Genomic DNA, 22,316 nt, shown 5'->3' with positions numbered 1-22,316 from the left:
TTAATATCATTATGAAGTAATCTTCGTTGGTAACCCTTAGGAAATTCAAGAGTTAGACTTCCGTTGTGTTATTAGATGTGCAATGATTTAATACATGCACTTGTTCTTTAAAAAAAAAAATTGTTTCCCCCTTAGTTGCATAGATTGTGATGTTTTTCCTTTAGGGTTTCTGGCGGGGCATTACACTTCTTTCCTTTTCTTTGAAAATTTGATTGTTTCGCCAATTATGGAAATGCTAGGAATAAATAGGAAACGATTGTCAATTAATGTTAGGAGAGTTTTGAGACCTTACCAGTATGTTCCAAACTGGTCTATTTCACATAACTAGGGGGACTTTTATTTTTTTGATAACTTTATTGTTATCAGAGTCTATGGGTGTCCTCAGCCTCCCCATATTTTACCAAAATTTGTTCCAATCAGGATTGCTTTTATGGAGTTTATCTGGCAATTGACCCTAGTTGAAAAAGAATACCTTGACAAACACAGAAAGGGTTCTCTTCTTCCTAGGCTTTGGGTTGCATATGATTTTACCATTGGTAGGAGTTCCTTTGATGAAGTAAACAATTTCCTTAAACAATATAGGTTGGTTAATGCCGTGTCTAGATTTTGTGATCCTGAACAATTTATTAAATGTGCATTGCCAAAAATGACACCTTGGGCCACAATAAAGGACCATGAACCATTGGATGATGAAGATGTGGTTAGAAATTTGCTGAGAAAAGATGAAGTACAAGAAAGGAGAAGAAAATGGAAAAATTTGATGACAGTTGAAGCAGAATTGAAGGCTGCTGACCCTAGTTTCTCAGGTTTTTGCCCTGATAGCCTGTACTTGGAGAGGATTAATAAAATGCTGAGTTTATATGAAACTCTAATGGAACAAATGCCTCAAATTCCAGAAGTGGCTTCTTAGCAGCAAGATCCCCAAGATGGGCATTCTTCACATGGCAAGAGGCCACTTAGTGTGTTTGCTGATGATGTAGAGAGTGGGGATGAATTTCAATCTACCCGAGTGCCATCTGCAAAGAAACAAAAAGCCAATGAGGTTGGTATAATTGTGAGGAGAGACCTTGCTAGAGAAATCATTACAGAACAAGGACACTGCTTTCATCAAATAAGGACACATCTCAGAGTAGCATGGCAGAATGAAAAACAAGGAGAAACAAATGAAGCCCTTGCTCAAGGCTTTGATGAGCATGTGATGTTCTCAAATGAGTTAATGAAAGATGATGACTTTATTAAGTCAGATGAATTTAAGTTTTTTGACAAGGTTGAAACAAAAACAATTAAGACAAAATCTGATCATAGAGGAAGCAAATGAAGAAAAGAAAGAGTAGATCATCAAGGCACTGCAAGAATATGATCCTAACAGGGAGCAAATATCTGTGGAACAGGCAAGACAATTGATTAAGAGTACTGGTATGATTATGATGCCTGACTAGGATATCCAGTCTATTTTTATCATTGATCAGATTAGGAAGCAAGAGGATCCAATGTTTAAAACTGAATTTGAAATTGGAGATTTAATAAGAGGACTAGGATTTAATCCTAAGTCAAAGACACTTGCTTCTTAGTCTTTGGCCCCTTCCACTCAAAAGCCCCACCTTCTAAATATCCAAGTAGAAAAGAAAGTTGACAGAATGATCTGAATGATCTGGAACTTGTAGAACACAACTAACACGGAGATTGCCTCATTTTTGACTGAAGGTTCTTTCATGAATTTATCAAAAACAAAGGATTTGTCAAGATGATACATAGAAACATATACCCATTTGATTGCATTGTCTAAAAAATATGAAGAGACACTGACGAAGAAGGGTGCTCTAGAGGAAGAGTTAGTGGAGTTGAAAGAAAAAATTGCAAATGAGCCCCCTCCAATACAGATTACAGAAGTAAGAGAACAAGTACAAGAAATACTAGCTGATGTGACAACAAAAATGGAAGAATACACAGAGAAAATTGAAAAGCTTGAAAATGAACAAAATGTCAAGGCTATCTCTGTTGTGTCAGAAATTTTGAAACACAGGATTAATGTATTGAAAGGAAAATTGATGGTAGTGCATGATTTGCACATTTCTTTGAAAGAGGCAAGTAAAACATCCTCTGAGGCTATCACTTTTCTTGGACCTTTGTTCAATGCTTGGTTAGGAAGAAGCAGATTAATGGATAAGCTAGATACTGCAATGATGTATAGTGACAAGTTCCCTCCCAAGATTAGTGACACTAAAGACATGGTGGAGGTAATGAATGTAGCTTATGCATTTTTCGCAGGGAAGGGTGTGCTTATAAATGAAAAATTGTAGACATTTGGGGAAGGTTATAGTAAATTGGTGCCTTCAATTTATGGTAGTAATGGAGATTTGAAATTAGTTTCTGATTGGACCAGTGAATTTGATTTGATTCTGGAGCAAGAAGAAATAATCAAGCATATAAATGAACAGGTTGATGCTGATTTCCTTAACGGTATGCTTGATTCACTGTTCAAGGTTGAGGTTGACCATGCAAAGTTTATTGTTGAGTCCAAGGCAATTACAGATGCCAGATGGATAGATTCAATTGCAAAGTTGGAAGAGGTAAAGGCATTTAGTTGGTCAATAGACAAAGAGGTGGACAGGTGGCGAGCCATGCTAAAGCCAAATAAGAAATGTCAGGTTAGGTTGCTACCCAAGATTCCTCATAGTAATTCTAAGCTTGTTGAATCCTCATCTTATAAAAGGATTCCAAGATTAATTTGAGAGGGATGGCCACTTTTTCTTTTTGATCGGTAGAGAGGGATGACCAATTGGTCACTTTTATTGATGTTGAAACTTGAAAACTCTTATATAGTTATAATAGCTCAACTGTTCAAGAATTTGATAAGTGCATAGCTGGATCACATTATGAATTTACTTTCTGATATCATGATTCATTATGAATATAATATCAATATCATTTGCAGTTTGAGATTTTCACATAATTGTCTTTGTGTTGAATTTATGTTTTCACTATGAATTGAATGGTCAAGGGTTTTTCAGTTTACATATGAATCTGGGTTGTGTATGTAATGAGATTATTCATAATTTCATTCCTATTTATCTGCAAATGAATCTTACTGAAGTTTATTATCAGGTTGTCTTTGAATTGTAAGTGACTCTATGCCCTAGGATAAGGCACTGGTCTATTGTCTTGATGTTGACTTGGTGAAGTGACCTTCCAATTATAATAGTTGATTCATTGTGGGTGAATATGTTTTCTTGTTTGCCTTTGATTACGAAATTGTGATTTTTCTATAACATCTATCATGGAATTGGATCCTCAAAATATATTCCCTTTAATTGAGTTGCATGCATGTTTTACTAATTATGTTGTATTCCTATCTATTGTGGTGTTTGATAATTTCATTCTTAATACTCTTATGATTTAATATGCTATTGATGTTTATGTAATATATATGGAGGTGTTCTATGACTATAATCCACCCACCAATTACAATGAGGTGAATCCTTAATATGATTCCAGACTAACATAAATTTTGCATTCCTGGGCATAATAATTAATGGGAAGCATTAAATGAAAAATTACATACACCATAACAATGCAACAAATGAAAAAAGTTAAAACTCATGATTCTGATCATTTGAAAGAGATAGAATTATACACAAAATAAATTTATATATAACTCCTTCAAGAACCTACACAAAGCTTGACACTAAATGCTTTTCATTTGCTCTGTAAATGACTATATAGTATACAACTTGCTCCCTTCAGCTACAGTCTATAATCACTACTGGAACCAAAAAAGGAACCCCAATGACTATACAACTTGCAAAACTACTTGAGCCATGCCATTATCACCTTGATGCCTTTGGATGGAATGTGAGATGTTACGTTCTATCCAACAGATCATTTCCAAATAGAGGAGGAAGCCTTCATGCCCAGGAATAGAGAAAATGGAAAGAGGAGCTTGAGCCTTCATGCCCACGATCAGGGAAAGTGGAAACAAGAGCTTTAGGGTAAATATAATATGTTGGGTAGGGGTCGCAGCTTCCATGTCATCGCAAAGATGACTGGCTGCCACTCCCCACCCAAACAAATCCTTCTTTCATTCCTCTGTGGGCTCCTTCTTCAAACACCTTGCCATCCTATGGCAGAGTAGAAGTAGAGGATGTGCCATGCTTGGCCTTTCTTGACAAGAAAAGGCTTTCACACCCCCTCTGGAAATCCTTCTCACTTTCACAACCCCTCTGACAATAAACAAACTCACATAGAAGAAAACAAAAAAACACCCATTTGGTATCATAGAGCACACAACAACTCCATGCACGATCCTGCTCAAAAACCATCTTCCTTTCTAAGGAAAAAACCACTCTCAAAAAATGAAAAAGGTTTCTTTTCTCTTCTACCAATTAAGTCACCACTCCATTGTATTTATAACATTTTCACACTTCATTTGGTGATGCTCATTCACATGAAAAATCATCATTTTGGTGTTTTTCAACATGATTGTAGACTCTAGAAGTCATGTCATGCCTATCAAATCCACTGCATCCTGCTAAGGCTCATCTATTGTGAACGATTTTGTTATGATTTTATTCCTCCTTGATTGGACAAATTCTACTTTAGAAATTAGAATCCCTGACAACAAGCAACCTGAGCTCTTATTTCTTAGAGAAATCCGTGATCTCCCATCTCTAACTCAGAAGCTATCCAATCCTTTTATGCCTCTGAAACCATCATCCTTGCTTGTCTAATCAACCTCGACTTAGGAGAAACCTTCAAACTAGTCCCTCAGGAATGAGTCAGCATCCAAGCCTTAAAAATTTTAGGTTGCGAGATAGCGACCAGATAGTTTGTGGTTAAGTTTTATGGTTATCGCCATCTCACGAGGTAAAATGTCTGAAGACGTGATCAAGCCATGAGCTGGCGACAAGTTGGTTTGGGTTTACATAGTGAGATCTCTAGCTTTTTGGGTGTTAGCGTTTTATGTTACCGAGCTGGAAATTGTTAGTGAAATTTCTTTGGTCACGAGGTCTCGAGTTGGTCTAATGTCATACATTATAGCCCTGAGAGTTAGTGAGTAACTCATTTCATACAGTTGTCGCTAGCTCTCATGTTTGTTTAATGTTAGCATTTTTAGGTCATGAGCTAGTGACTAGACAGTTTGTGGTTAGGTTTAATGGTTATCGCCAGCTCGCGAAGTTAAATGACGAGGACTTAACATTTTATGGTTGAGAATTGGTGAGTGGTAGTTCATTTTCCCTCAGTCACTAGATCTCGAGGTTACAAAGGCTTAGCATTTTCAGCTTGCGATTTGGAGATAGAGAGAGTTGTAAGGGCTTGTCGCTAGGTCGCGAGATGCCCTAATGGGCAGTCTTCTAGGTAGAGAGTTGATGACTATGTGCCACGTATTTTAATGACTTAAAGTTAATATCTTGAAATCGCCAATATTTTTTTTTATGGTTTGAAAATAGCTTGAAATCGCCAATATTTTATTTTTATGGTTTGAAAATAGCTTGAAATCACCAATATTTTTTTTAATGGTTTGAAAATAGGTTGAAATCGCCAATGCAAATATTTTTTTGGTTTTAAAAACATTACAATTCACCCATGCAAATATTTTCTGGGTTTTAAAAACATTACAATTTGCCAGGATTTTTCACAAACTTTGAGCAATCACGGCTAATTCGCCAATGGAGATTATTATTTTTCTCCATAAACTGCAAAAATTCGCTAGTAAAATTAAAATTTTCCTCGGAATTATACAACTTTCGCTAGGTTTTTACACCTTGTCCAAGGGGGGGGGGGTTTCTTAAAGTTTTCCCTAGTGATGGAGGTAGTGGATTTGTGTATGGAGGGATGAGTAGGAAAAGATGGAGGATGTGATTTTGGGATATAAGGATCCAAAATGGATTTTGCATGTGGGGGATATGTGATAGTGGATTTTGGGATATAGGGACCCAAAATAGATTTAGATGATGAAGGAGGAAGAGGGATGGTTGTTTTGGCTTTATATGATGGATGAGGGGGAATGGTGATAAATGATTGGAGGAATGATGGGGTGATTTGATGGTGTGTTTGGAAGCATACCTAGATTTTGCATCAGTTGTACCAACATTTTTTAATGTAGTGCCTTGGGATATGTAACTAAAACCATGAGATCTTGGATGTTCTTTAACATGGATGGGATCCCAAGTACCTTGCTCATGTAGGCCTAAGCCTTTACCTTGATAGTTCATTTTTTTGAGAATTTTATCTAAAGTAGGATGCTTGTTCTTTGGGTAACAAGATGGAAGTCCATTATTAGATGGAGAAGGTTGGGTGGTGTATATGAGATGTTCTTCTACTACGAGTAAACTACCATGGATGAATGTAAGCAAACCTTTAATACCCTAAAAATGGTCACCTAAACCATGGGCCCCTAATCTCGACAACATCACCAAGGTCCTAACCAAAGGAAATTAAATCAACCTTGAGAACCTAATTATTTAGTTCTTCAATCATTAATGTTACATGGCAAGTTAATCACTCTATATTAATTAAATATTTATTTAATTAATAAATCATTCCAAGTAAATCATTTTGATCAATTATCCTATTTATTTAATTAAATATCCTAGCATATTTAATTAATTAATAAATTTGCCATTTAATCATAAAAAAGAGAATTAATTAATTAGGTGCTCAAGGTTGATTTAATTGCCTTTGGTTAGGACCTTGGTGATGTTGTCGAGATTAGGGGCCCATGGTTTAGGTGACCATTTTTAGGGTATTACAGAACCAAGGGGATAAAGTGATGGTGGTGGGATAATCTGGATAGGAGGAAATGGAGGATCAAGAAGTGAAGTAGATGGGATGAGAGGATCTTGACTAGGATGGAGGGATGATAATGGATCTTGAGATGGAGGAGATGGAATGGTAGGATTTTGATTTGGATCGGTAAATTTTTCAACATGCTCTAGAACAAGATCTTGACATTGGGGGATTGGTGTGGATGGTGTGATGAAGGGTGAGTGGGTAGACTCTTCAAATGGAATGGATGGAATGATGGAAGGTTCAATGAGTTGGGTGGATGGACTAGATGGAAGGATGGAAAGTTCTTCAACTAGGATATATGGAGTAGATGAAAGGATGAGAGGTTCATCAAATGGGGTAGATGAGATGGATGAAAGGATATGGGATTCACCAACTAGCGTAGATGTAGTGGATAAAAGGATGGGGGATTCATTGGATTGATTTTAAATGATGGTAGGAGTAGGTGATGAGGATTGCGGTTGAATGGTCTTAATGGATGGGAGGTTTTGAATGGTGTTAGGAGGTGGGAGAGGAATGATAGTTGTGGGAGTTGGAGGTGAAGTTGGTGGATTGGAGGAGGGAATGAATGGTGGACGATTGCAGTAGGATGATTTGGACAATGGTGGATTGAGGTAGGATGAGGTGGATGAAGGTGGACTAAGGTAGGATGGTGTAGATGAAGATATTTTAGTGTACGATGGAGTGGAAGATGGTGGATTGAGATAGGATGAAGTGGATGGTGGTGGATCAAGATAGGATGGAGTGGATGGTGGTGGATTGAGGTAGGATGGGGGATTAGGATTGGATGGAGGATTGAGGTAGGATGTTGGATTAGGATTGGATGGAGGATTTAGGTAGGATGGAGGACTAATATAGGATGGAGGATTGAGGTAGGATGGAGTGGAAGATGGTGGATTGAGATAGGATGGAGTAGAAGATGGAGGATTGAGGTAAGATGGGGGATTAGGATTGGATGAAAGATTGGGATTATGGATTGTGTAATGGATTTGGGGATAATGAGATGGTGGATTTGGATTATGGATGTAAGTGGTAGTGTTGTGAGGAAAATATGGAGGTATGGATGTTGCATATGAGGGATACGTGGAGGGTAAGTGCACCAAGATGGTGCACAAAAAAGTGGACACACCAAAAAAAACTTCAAAACACTAATAACACGCATGAGTTATTTTAAATTTTAAATAGTGCGTATGCGTTTAGGCTCATTTTACTGATCCTAAATGAAGAAAAACCACATACAGGTTTTATGTTGTAATAAACACGTACACGGTTTAGTTTTTAAAACCCCATACGTGTTTTGTTGTGAATAATTTTTTTTACTGTGTCCGATTGGGTCATTTTCACCCATGGCTGCACAATATACTGTTTGAGAGGGTTTTGGAGCATAAGATATGCAAATGGGGTTTTGAAGACCAAAGCCATCCACCATGCAAAGGAAACCAAGAGGTAGGAAACTTAGTTTTTTCATCCTTTTTGTCTATTTGATAAATATTATCCAAAATTTGAATGTGGATTTATTGTTTTTTTGATTTTTTGTTATAAATGCATGTTAGATTCTGAAAATAATGCCCCCTAGAAAGACATACCTCTTGAGAACTTAGGGAAAAACACATAGGAGAACCCACAACCATACCCTCAAGATACAAACCCTCCATTTCCTCCAATAGACCATTCACAAGCTACACAGGAGGATTTGATAAATTAATTAACACAAAACACTGGCAAAATAACTAGATTTGTGAATAGATTGAAGGTATCTAAGCATGAGCATCATGCATCCCTTGCCACAACCCTAGAATCATTGACTAGAAGTGCCAATGAAGTTTCCAAACAAGTTACAAAATGGGGAAGATATAGGGATCGATGTCATGCTTTTTATGCTAGTGGGTTGTCCTCTAATGAAGTGAAATAAAAAGAAGTAAATCACAAATATGTGCTATTTTTACTAACCCCAAAACCACTAAGACCTTAGCTCTTAATTCAAAGAGGTTTCCTATACATTGGTGTAACCATTTGCCGATGAAAAATGCTTTTTGGAATAGGTGGTGGATGGTCTTTGACCAACCACCTTGTAATAATTTTGACATTCCATTATATTTTTTGAGGAAACTATATTGTGAGTTTATCCTCAATGAGAGGCCAAACTATTTTGATATGAGAGAGTTCTAGGTTAGAGGTGGAGGCTTTTCCCAAGATAGACCTGGAGCCCGGAGGGTACTAAACCCCCAAAGTCACATCCCCCTAGCACCAAAACCTGTGGTCCATGTCACGGTCCTAGTAGCCCTAAAAGAGTCGACGGAGCTACAAACTCTTCAGGTGACCACTGCATTCGGCATGGCACATAGTTATCACACTCTCTTGGCCTAGATGATGATGCAGTTGTTGATCCATCTAGCCATGGTGAGCCCATTCAACATATGTGTCCTAGTTGTTTAGGTATATGCTCTAGGGTAGATATCGAGGCTAGTGTAGATGGTTCCACATCCCAAATATGTACATGTTGCAGGGGTAGATGTCAGACTAGCACTGCTGAGGATGTGGCATTGCCTGATGACTTGATGGATATGGTGTTTGGTGGTCAAATACAGAGACAGGTGTGTTGATTTGAATTGATAACATTTTATTTATGAATCACTTAAAAATTGTAAATGTAATTAAATTTTCATGTATAGATCGATTTAAATTGATACAAACAATGTACATTTTAGGATACAACAATTGGTGTTAATACACCATCTCATATTTCTCCCACTATTGTTGTAGTTGTAGCTTCGATGCCTAAGGTATAAATTTTGTAACATGTTAAAATAAAATAGTACCTTGAATTTTTTTTTTTTTTTATAAGATATACTAACTCTCTTTAATGTATATTTATTTTACATTTTGTAGGTGTTATTAGGGGATCAAATGTCCCAGATTGATAATGTCATGCTCTCGGCCATTGATTTTGGCCTAGAAAGATATGTGGTATCATATTTTGCACACCTCTTATTTATGTATTCTTTTGAATATGCAAGTCATTTAAATTTAGATTTGTTAAATTATATTTAATATTATCTAAAGATATCTCATGTTAATTTTGTTTCTTTTAGACCCCATGCATATCTAGGACACCTCCTAGGTGAAATAAATCCTTGAGGATGCCTAAACGTCAGAAGGTAATTGAACACATTTTTAATTGACATAATTGTTTGAAAAGATTGAAATTGTTTTAACTGGGACTTGTAGATTGATTAGTCTTTTTTTTGTCTCTTTTATATACAACGACGATTGGGCTTTGTAGAATTGATGAATGCACCTGATTCTCCAAAGGATCAAGAGAGGGAAGAGGTATCTATCTCTACTTTATTTTCTTGATTTGATGATTATATACACATGTACATGTGAAATTTAGATAAATTATAATTTTATCATTTTTCAGACAGGAAATAGCCATAGCTACTTTATCAATGGTGAGCCCTCCTAAGTCAACAGGAGAAGCATCTCAGGCTCCGGTACACTTTTGTTCTATATACTATAGATTTTTAGTGTTTTTGATCTATATATGTTATTACCTTGTATTAATTGTATTTAACCTACAATAGGCCCCTTCATAGTTTGGCCATAACGTGGATCCTCTCAATTTCCATTTTAAGAAGACTCGTAAGTATGTAAAGGCAAGGAGAGAAAAGATGGTAGATCTCAGATCAACAGATGAGGTACTCTAAAATTCAATTGCAAAGAAATTATAGTTGAATGTATAGTTATGTTGATAATTGTCAACTATTTTCTACAAAAGGATTATAAATTGGCTTTTGAATTGTGGTTGTGCAACCATATTCAGAGCTGCTATTACATCAAAGAGGCTCAATTTTGATGATCCACCACAACTATAGGATCATATAGTGTTAGTTGTGGTCATTGAAGGACAAATACATCTAGATATATTCTACATTTTTATTATATATCAATCCGGACATGACATATGCCACATTTTTGTAAAATTTTTATTGCCTTGGCATATATGTCATTTTTGTATACATACACAATTATTGTGCATTTTGATATATATAAATGTTGATTTATAATTGATATAGTTAAATTTTGCTCAAACAAAGACATACAATTCATTATGTGAGAAATATATTCAAAATGTTTTACGAAATAAGTATGAATGGCAACAAACAAGCTTACATAATTGTAATAAAAGAGCCTCCAACACACAATCATTAAATTTTTTTATCTACCTAAAATAGTGGTTGCAAGATAGGTATTGCCAAAACCATTGGCTTGCTAATATTTTAATTTAGCTAAACAAATGCCTTTTGTTGAGTTCTACCCCATATTAAAGACTTACCAATTTCCATTAGGGAATATAAAGCATTGCAATTGTAGAAAATGATTTGATAAGCTTTCTTAGATATTGAACTACCCCTAGAAATCTCCATGTCTCAATCACAATGAAAGTCTTGAATCACTTCAAAATAGCTTCCACATTTACTAAATTCCTAACAATAGCTAGACCTTTTACTGATAAATTTGATCTCAACTACTTCATAGACTTGGCTAATATTTGATCTTAGACTTAGATAGCTATTTGGTGTATTTGGTTACTGCCCTTTTATAAAGTTAAATGAATATTTGCCTACATAATCATTAATATGAATATAAACAATAAAAATCTATTCTCTACAATGATGGGTTAAACTCTATTTTATTTACTTTATATATCTCTATGCTATTGAAATGCCCTTTAGTTTTAAAAAAACTAGTTTGTGTCTATTTTTCTACATTTTTTTACGATTTTTAAAATCCAATGTTTTATCCACTTTTTTAAAAAATCTTGTACTTTTAGTTTGCTGATTTTCCCCAAATGATTTTTGTCTCTATGATATAAAGCATTGCAATTGTGGAATATGATTTGATGTAAAACATTGCATTGCAATTGTTTCTATGATATAAAGCATTGTAATTGCCCTCTTAAAAAGTTAATTGAATATTTACCTATGTAATAAGCAAGTGTCAAACTTTGTTACTACTTCGGTTTTAAGAAGAGGATGTGAACATAACCAAAGAGATTAGAGACCAAATAAAATAGGCTCCCTCAAAGTTTACAGAGACCAAATAAAATTATGATCACATTTGATCCATGGTACTGATCACTGGATTCTTTTGATTCCTTTCCTTTATATCTCTCAATGTGAGTGGTGCGAGAGCACCCTCATAGTCGCAATGGTAAAATTTGGGTTTTTGTCTTTTTTTGTGTTGTTTCATCTAAATAAGGTCATTTGGGACTATTAATTATCATTTGGAGTCATTTGTAAAAGTTTGGGGTCATTTGGATAAAAGATGTAAAAGTTGCTCAGTTGTTGTCAAAGTTTGGGGTCAAATGACGGAAACCACTTGTATGGTCATAAATAGACATCTTCAACATGACCCAAGGGTTGAAAAACTTTTTATTGAAGTTTTGAATAAAGTTGGAATCAATTTGGAGACTATTTTTATGTATTTTCTTGCAATATTGTTTCTCTTTCTCATTGTGTGGAATGTAGAGATAAAATAAACACCTAAGACTTAAGAGAAATGTAAGATATGTGAATCTAGTTTCATTTTCACTTGGTTCTATCAATTTTCACCCAATAATTTAGGAGATATTGCAATTTCTTTAAAAACTATATGAAAATCATCAGATGCATACAATGCAAGGTTGCTAGATAGGCTAACTTTCATTCTGTTCATCGTGGGCATAAATTACTAGCACGAGCATGTTTAGGTGGGAAGATTTATAGTAGGAAAGCTCCCATTATGTCTCCCTAGTTCACTAGAATGTCTAGATCCATACCCTACTGACACGATCTCTCAAGTGCTCTAAGTCCAAAAAATTATCAATATTTGGCATACTGTTTCTCAAAATCTAGGATGCATATGATTGATCCGTTTGAACCCATAAGGTAATGTGAGGCCCATATACAATGACCTATCTCAGATTTTGAAGACTTGGAGCCATTTTCACAGGGGTGGCATTTTTTCAGTTGGTGCAAAACTTGTCAGATGCATGTAATGCAAGGTTGCTAGATAGGCTAAATTTGATTCTGTTCATTGTGGGCATGAACTACCAACACGAGAACATCTGGGTGGGTAGGTTTATAGTAGGAAATATCTTGTTGTGCCTCCCAATTCGCCGAAATGTCCAGAGCCATACTCTACTGACATGATCTCTCAAGTGCCCTAAGTCCAAAAAATTGTCAAACTTTGACGAACTATTTCTTGGAATCCAAGATGCATACGATTGATATTTTTGAACCTATAGGGTCATGTGAGGCCCATATACAATGATCTACCTTGGATTTTGAAGACTCAAAGCCATTTTCACAATGTAGCATTTTTTCAATTGGTGCAAAAATCGTTAGATGCATGCAATGCAAGGTTGCTAGATAGGCTAACTTTCATTATGTTCATCATGGGCACGAACTAACAACATGAGAACATTTGGGTGGGCAGATTTACAGTAGGAAAGCTCCTATTGTGCCTCCCAACTCGCTAGAACATCCAGAGCAATACCCTACCGATGCGATCTCTCAAGTGCCCTAAGTTCAGAAAATTGTCAAACTTTGACGGACTATTTATTGGAATCCAGGATGCATATGATTAATCTGTTTGAAGCTATAGGTTCACATGAGGCCCATATACAATAACCTATCTCGGATTTTGAAGACTCAGAGCCATTTTCACAGGGTAGCATTTTTTCAGTTGGTGCAAAAACCGTCAGATGCAAGCAATGCAAGGTTGCTAGATAGGCTAACTTTCATTTCATTCATCATGGGCATGAACTAACAACATGAGAACATCTAGGTGGATAGGTTTGCAGTAGGAAATCTCCTGTTGTGCCTCCCAACTCATTGGAACATCTAGAGGCATACCCTACTGGCACGATCTCTCAAGTGCCTTAAGTCCAAAAAAATGTCAAACTTTGACGCACTATTTATCAGAATCCAAGACACATAAGATTGATATATTTGAACCTATAGGGTCATGTGAGGCCCATCTATAATGATCTATCTCAAATTTTGAATATTCAGAGCCATTTTCACAGGGTAGCATTTTTTCAGTTGGTGAAAAAATCGTCAGATGCATGCAATGCAAGGTTGCTAGATAGGGTAAGTTTCATTCTATTCATTGTGGGTACGAACTACCAACATGAGCGTGTCTGGTGGGTAGGTTTATGGTAAGCAGGCTCTTGTTATGCCTCCCAACTCACTAGAATGTCCAAAGCCATACCCTACCGATGTGATCTCTTAAGTGCCCTAAGTCCAAAAAATTGTAAAAATTTGATGGATTGTTTCTCGGAATCCAAGACACATACGATTGATCTGTTTGAACCTATAGGGTCATGTGAGGCCCATCTATAATGGCCTATCTCATTTTTTGAAGACTCAAAGCCATTTTCACAGGCTAGCATTTTTTGAGTTGGTGTGAAAACAAAATTAGGTCATGTACTCTAAAATAGTCATACAAAATTTCAAGTATAATAAAAAATACAAAATGCATCACAAAATTCCATTTATGCATTTATAATCAAGCAGTACAAAATTTACATATACAAAAATTTGCCTCTAAATATGGACAAATCAGCTCTTGGCTGTTTAAATATACAAAAAAATTATTTACAAATCAGCTCATGGGCATTTACATATAATTTGGCATTTAAATATGCACAATCCAACTTATCGCCATATAAATATACAAAATTTTGAATTTAAATATGTACAAATCAGCTCATGGTTGTTTAAATATACAAAATTTTGCCTCTAAATATGCACAAATTATCTCATGGGCATTTATATATACAAAAAATGAATATAGAATAATTTGTTGATGATATATACAAAATTTTCAAAATCATTCTACCCTGAACCGTAGAATCATTGTAATGATTCAACACATTGAACACTTGTAGATGACCCAAAATCAATCAAGTGAGCCTCCTGGATTAGCTCTAACTCATATTATGTCAAGTATTGCCTCGTGGTCAGATTCACAAAATTTCCATAAATTCTTGTTATGAGGTCTACCACAATACTTAATGAATTGAATATTTGTTGCAACATCAAGGTTGGAGAAATGAAGAATATGTCTCTGTTTCAAAGTCCTCGAATAACCAAACATCAAAATTATTAATAGGGTATCTCCTAAGCCATGTGCCTATCATGACAACAAAACCTATTGGATACTCAATACCCTCTCCGTCAATGATTGTGGTTATCAATTTTCTTTTAGGCTCAATACAACGACATAAAAAATAAATATGTTCCTTCTTCATTGTTCTCTTTTGCAACAACTACGTACACATGACCTGCATTTTATAGAATAATAATTAATACCAAAAATAATGTGTGATGTAACAAAATGAGCCAAACAAATTCCTGCAAAAAAATTAACGAAAAAAAATCACCTGGTTCCACTAGGTCTAATACATGGTCGAAATCCACTAATGCTTCAATCTGGTTCAATTACAGTGCTTTGGGAACTTGATATGTATGAATGGGAACCAATGGTCTACAAAACCATTTGTCAACCCACTCTTGTGATTCACATTCTTCCCACAAAAAATACATACATGAAGAGGAAAAACATGCAATCTGTCTAGTATAAATTACTAGTGAACTTGCATTTGAACTTTTAAATGAGTGCATGTCACTCGATCCTACAACTGTACAACAATCTTGATAGTTTTCAATGTCAAATTCACTGATAAACCAAAAATATATATGAAATGTAGATGTACCTACATTACCTAGTCCCATTGTAGAGTTACACCATCGCATAATTGTTGTTGCATCTATCAACTCAACACCACCTTCGTACCTCAATTCTTCTCTAGCTAGGGCTCTTTTTACGCATGCTCCTGCACCATCGTTCTCTCCTTTTCCATGTCTAGCCTCAATGAAATTCTAAAAATGTTGTACACTGCTTGTCACATGCATCCTATTCAACCAATAGAACATCCTTGCATTCTTGAATTGTGAGGTGCTATTATCTGACCATATTATGTGTTGGTTGTATCATATGTTTTTTTCCCTTAAAGTATCATATAAAACTTTAAAGCATCCTTGCACAAAATTTGACAAATGAGTACGATCATCACTTATGTAGAAGTGATACTCTCTTCAAACTTTTCTATCCTCCTCTGTGCTATCATGTACATGCATGAATGCTATGTGTACAAAAATAGTAACTTGTATAGAATGGTAATACATAGAATGCACTTCATTTTGAGGTTGTAGTGCATAATTATAATAAAAATCAACGATAGAGACAATGGTACCAAGAGGAAATGTGTCCTTACATAACTTGAATTTCTCATCTAACCACCGAGCTCTATGTGTATGCATTATGTACTCATAAACTAGTTTTTCTTGAAACATTTTCATAAATTCAGCTACATATATATCATTTTTCACTAACTCACATCTCTTTAATTCCTTTCCATATTTAACCCCATATGTGACTGTCTTGTATTTTCCAAAAGAAACTAGTTTCTTACCATTTTCATGTGTGCTCTCCAAGTACACATCTTGGTAAATGTTGCAAACCACCACATGTAGCACAAGAACCTTTCAAACACATCATCTTATAATAAATGCAACCATCATCTCTTTTACATAGGACACTTGAAATAAATTCTCTTGGTGACTTAGGAGGTGCTTGTATATTGCATTCTTGCAAAACATCGTTAGTGTGAAAAGTACAACATATATGAAGATAAATATCATAGTGCATGGAAAATTCAATATGCATCCTACAACATGTGGTGCGTACATGATTAATCTTAATCTAAAAAGGTTTTTCCATTTCAAAAATATTTGACTAATTCTTATTTGAGGAAAATTTTGAAGGAATCCTTTATATAATTTTATTTGAGTCATATCCAAATGGTGTTTGGCATGTGGCTCACGATTTCTAGATCCAATTCGACTTCTAACAACATCTCTTTGGTTGGGCGAAACCATTTTGTTGTCATGCCAAAAAATTTCAATTAATGTTCTTAATCTATCAACAACAACCTTTTTTTTCCATGGTAGTCTACCCGAGAATGCCCAAAGAGAATTATTATTAGGATCCTCTATTTTCTCCTGCCTCTCTAATGCTTTACGTAATGTTATTCTACTTATGTGTAATGACTTATTTTTCTTATCGAATGATCTTTTTTTATTTTCTTGCTCAATATGGTTGATGTAATAACATGCCGAGTAACATTAGAATCTTTAGTACATAAATTTGAACCAATTTCTTGATATGCATCAAATAGATTTCTCACAATAGTTCTTTCACTATTACTTTTAGATGATCTTAAGCCTAGAATTTTTGTTGTCTCTCTAAATTTAAAATTTCTAATCATTTCAAAGATTTATTGGCATCTTGTAGTTTGATATAAGCTTTCAAAATAGTGTTGCCATATTATTTTAACCATTCTTCTACAAGTTTGTTTGTGTAATTTATCGGGCATTGGCTTGAAAATATTCTCATCGATGTCAATTAGATACTTTGGTTTCCTAAGAATGATTCTAGGAGGTGTTAAAATTGGTGCATTACGTGCATTAGGTACATTCATTTCATCAAATTGAGTTGGTGTATGTTCATCATTTGATTGATTATTCATTGTGGTCTCTTCTTCAATTGCATTAGGTTCATTCGGTAAATCAAATGTTGTTGGTGCATATTCATCGTTTGTTTGACTATTGATTGTGATTTATTCTTCAATTCCAATAGGTTCATTTGGTACATCCAATTGAGATGTTGTATATGACATACCTTCTTGTCCCATTGTTCTTAGTTCACGTAATATCTTCATATGCTGCCTTTGTCTTTCCTTATCAGCCTCTCGTTGTTCAGTTGTTCCTCGCTTGTTCATTCCCATCATTAATAACTTTTGTCCTAAATAGAATTATTTTGGACATATATGTTACGGAAACTTATACAATCAAATCACCATAAAAATGAGTATTATCATTATTTTTATAAGCAAAACTATTAAACAATTAAAATAACATTGAACAAACTAATTAGAACAACAATTCAATAATTTGAACTCATGCAACACAAAATGTTCACTTACTTTGACATAAAATTGTCACATAATCATAGAATCAATTACAGTGGGGCCTTCAACGAGTTCCAAAACTCCTTTTGTGGTCATTGAGGTCGTTGACCAAATAAAAATATTTGAAAGAAACACGTACAAGTTACTTTTAGTTAACCTGTACGCGTATTTAGTCCCTAAAAATACCCCAACAAACCAATGTTCATAGTTCACATAACCCATATGCACTTCTAATGTTAAAAACTCATACATGTTACTCATAGTAAATAAAGGGTGAAGAAAAAGGGAGAGAGAGAGAGAGAGAGAGAGAGAGAGAGAGAGAGAGAGAGAGAGAGAGAGAGAGAGAGAGAGAGAGAGAGAGAGAGAGAGAGAGAGAGAGAGAGAGAGAGAGAGAGAGAGAGAGAGAGAGACAGAGAGAGGATGAGAAAGGAAGGGACACCAAATGACCCCTTAGGATGCCATATAACCCTTTAGGATATCATATCATCCTACTTGGGGTCGTATGATGTGCTAAGGGGTCATATGGTGTCATTAGGGGTCATGTGGGGTCCTAAGGGGTTGTATGGTGTGCAAAGGGCCTGGTTGATCTGTACTTATTTTTGTAAGCAGTACAAGAACTATATTTTATATTGTAATACTGGTTCATTTTTCCCACTTAGGATACCATATGACCCCTTAGGACACCATACAATGCCTTAGGACATTGTATAGTCCTAAGGGGTCATGTGGTGTGCTAAGGGGTCTTATGGTGTCATTAGGGGTCATGTGGGGTCCTAATGGGCCCACACATGTGTTACAACACCATATGACCCCTTAGGACACCATACAACCCCTTAGGATATCATATGGTCCACAAGGGTCATATGGTGTGTTATGGGCTCATATGGTGTTGTTAGGGGTCATGTGGGGTCCTAATGGGGCCACATGTGTGTTACAACACCATATGACCCCTCGGGACATCATATAGTCCAAAAGGGTCATATGGTGTGTTAAGGGGTCATATGGTATCGTTAGGGGGGTCATGTGTGGTCCTAATGGGGCCACACATGAGTTACAACACCTTATGACCCTTTAGGACACCATACCACCCCTTAGGATATCATATAGTCGTAAGGGGTCATGTAGTATGATAAGGGGTATTTATGGTGTCATTAGGGGTCATGTGGGGTCCTAATGGGGCCACACATGTGTTACAACACCATATGACCCCTTAGGACACCATACAATCCCTTAGGACATCATATGGTCCAAAAGGGTCATATGGTGTGTTAAGGGGTCATATCATATCATTAGGGGTCATGTGGGGTCCTATTGGTTCCACACATGTATTACAACATAATATGACCCCTTAGCACAACATACAACCCGTTAGGACATCATATGGTCTTAAGGGGTCATGTGGTGTGCTAAGGGGTCTTGTGGTGTTATTAGGGGTCATGTGGGATCCTAATAGGGCCACACATGTGTTACAACACCATATGACCCCTTAGGATATCATAGGACCCCTTATGGTCCTAAGGGGTCATGCGGTGTGCTAAGGGGTCATATGATGTCGTTAGGGGCGATATGGGATCCTAAGGGGTCGTATGGTGTGCTAAGGGCTTGGGTGATCTAAACTTATTTTTGTCAGTAGTATTGGCACTGCTTCTTTTATACTATAATAATGGTTCATCTTGCCCCCCTCAGGACACCATATGACTCCTTAGGACACCATACGACCCCTTAGGACACCATATGACCCCTGAGGACACCACACAATGCCTTAGGACATCGTATGGTCCTAGGGAGTCATATGGTGTGCTAAGGGGTCTTAAGGTATCGTTAGGGGTCATGTGGGGTCCTAATGGGGCCACACATGTGTTACAACACTATATGATTGTTGGATTGTTGGAATTGACAAAACTGGTAAATCTAGAGAACCAATATATGTGCTAAGGTTTGTCATTGATGCCCAACACTTACTGGTGAAGACACTAACTGGTGAAGTGGTATAGGTAAAGTGGGGTTTCTTTTTAGTAAACAAAAGTGATGACTTACAATACATGGGAACAACATTGGTATTGAATGATCAAAGGTTCATTCAGCTCAAGGAAAGATAAATTAAGTCAACCGGTCTATCATTAAGGAAGGTCAGTCACTTTGGTGATGGTGAAGTCACAAAAGGTGACTTAGGAAATAAAACTTTTTTGTTTTAACAAATCAGTAACTCATTGGTATATAGGGGAAGAGACTTGGTGCTAGCACAACAAACCGGCAATCAAAGGATGAACCGATAATATAGAAGTGAAGTGACATACTGGTACACTGGTATGACAGAAGGAAGACAGGTGATCACCATAAATCTTGGAATGGTGATCAGTTATTCAGTTGCAATGGCAAAAGATGAGTTGGTGAGCTTGTGTCTACGCCAAATCATAGGTTGGTAAGGTCAAGTTTCAGTTATCATGCAGTCAAGAATGATTACATGTGGATTTTCTAGTTTGCACTTAATTGGCTGAACACGACTCAGAAATTCCTATCTTTGGGAGATGCGGTGGCAAAATTGGGTGAACACTTGGCAAAATTGTTGTAAGGCACACAGAGAAAGAGTGGGAGATTTTTACTTTGAAATCTTTCGAAATCCATGATTGGTTTGATTGAGGGAATGCCTGAAGGTGTCGACAGAAATTGTATAAAGTGTTCTTGAAGTTCATTCAAAAAGTTTTGACTGTGAAACTTGCAACAAGGAGAATTTGTTGAAGGTGATCCAGAGTGAAAAGCAGAGAGAGAGGAAGTGCTAAAAGGTTTTAGCATAGTAGAGTGTGTTTGAGGTAGATTGAATAAGTGCAGAGTCGAGAGATAGTGAATCAACAAAGTGTAGAGCCGAAGATCAGAGGACCGACAAAGTGCAAAGCCAAAGGTCTAAGGATCAGTAGAGTGCAGGGCCGAGGGATAGGTGACCGACTGAGTGAAGAGCCAAAGGTGTGAGTAGGAAAACGGTGCTGTGCAGAGAAGACAAAACCGATGTGTATTGAGTGTGATGCATATTGAGATTGGATCGATCTATCAATAGCTAATTCAACAGATCCCTCATCTGTTGCTTTCTAACTACTGCAACATAAATCCCTTAACTGAGTGGACTTTAACAGGTCCCTATTGTAAAATCCCTTAACCGGGTGACATCTTAATTGATGTCCTAAGTCCTCTAACCAGGCTACCTTTAATAGGGTAAAGGCACTAACCAACCTTGTTCAAAATCCCTTAACCAGGTGGCACCTAACAATGTCTTTGTAATCTCCTAATAGGGATGGCTCTTAACCAGGCATACTATAGAAGAGTAGTTCCTACTCACACCATGGTTTTCTCTCTCTTGGGTTTCTACGAGATAACTCCTTAGTGTCACTGTCAACTTTTCATGCTTGCATATTTTACTTCAGTGATTAAGTATATTGTTGGATCTTAGATGAATGCAGATTTAAGATAAAAGTTAAATTGTGAAAATTTGATTAAGCATTGATTCACCCCTCCCCTCTCAGCACCGGTTGGGACTAACAATTGATATCAAAGAATCATGTCCCTAGAATCAGAAGAATCTTAACCGGCTTAGGGAAAGATCAAAGATGATGCGTAAGGAGGGCCCTAAGTTCTCTAAGGAGAACTACACCTTATGGTGTGGAATAATTAAACTCTATCTAAAATCCCTAGGTAAACACTATTGGAATCATGTGATCACAGAGTATAATGAACCTTCAGGGACCCTTACTCCAGAGTAGATCAAGGAAAGGCAAGCTAATACTACTGCTATGGATCTGATTGTTAGCACTCTTTTAGATAATGAATTTGCTGAGGTACAAGATTTGAAATTAGCTTTTCAGGTATGAAATAAGCTAAAGACAATCTATGGGGGAGATCCCCATGTTCAAAAGGCCAAAGTAGATAGCCTGAGAGGAAAATATGATGTGATGAGAATGCAGGAAAGTGAAAACATAGGGCAGTATAGTAAGAGGATAAAGGATGTAGTAAAATCCATTAAGAGTGCAAGAGGAAAGCTCAAGGAGGATGATGTGGTTAGAAAAATTCTGAGAAATATGCTACCACAATATGCCATAAGGGTCTCTGCTATCCAGGAACTCAGATCCTTGGGAACAGTCAATGTAACTCTTGACTCACTGGTCGGTAATTTGACTGCTTTTTAATTGAGCAATTATGACAACAATGTACCAAAGATTGATGCTGCTTTCAAAGCATCCATGATGCATGCTCCAACAAGGAGAAGGAAAGAAATCGGTAGTAGCTCTACTACCAGAACCGGTCATTCCCATGAGAATGACAATCTTCTCTCTAAGGAACATAAGTAAGATGAAATTGAAGCTCTATTGGCAAGAAGATTGCCAGGAGGTAAAGGTAAATACAAAGGTAAACTACCCCTAAAGTGCTTCCCTTGTAATAAGATAGGTCGTATTGCTTCAAG

This window comes from Cryptomeria japonica, chromosome 3 (genome assembly GCF_030272615.1).
Source record: "Cryptomeria japonica chromosome 3, Sugi_1.0, whole genome shotgun sequence".
NCBI classification, from domain to species: domain Eukaryota; kingdom Viridiplantae; phylum Streptophyta; class Pinopsida; order Cupressales; family Cupressaceae; genus Cryptomeria; species Cryptomeria japonica.
The sequence above is the reverse complement of the archived record's forward strand: the minus strand, read 5'-3'. Positions refer to the sequence as shown.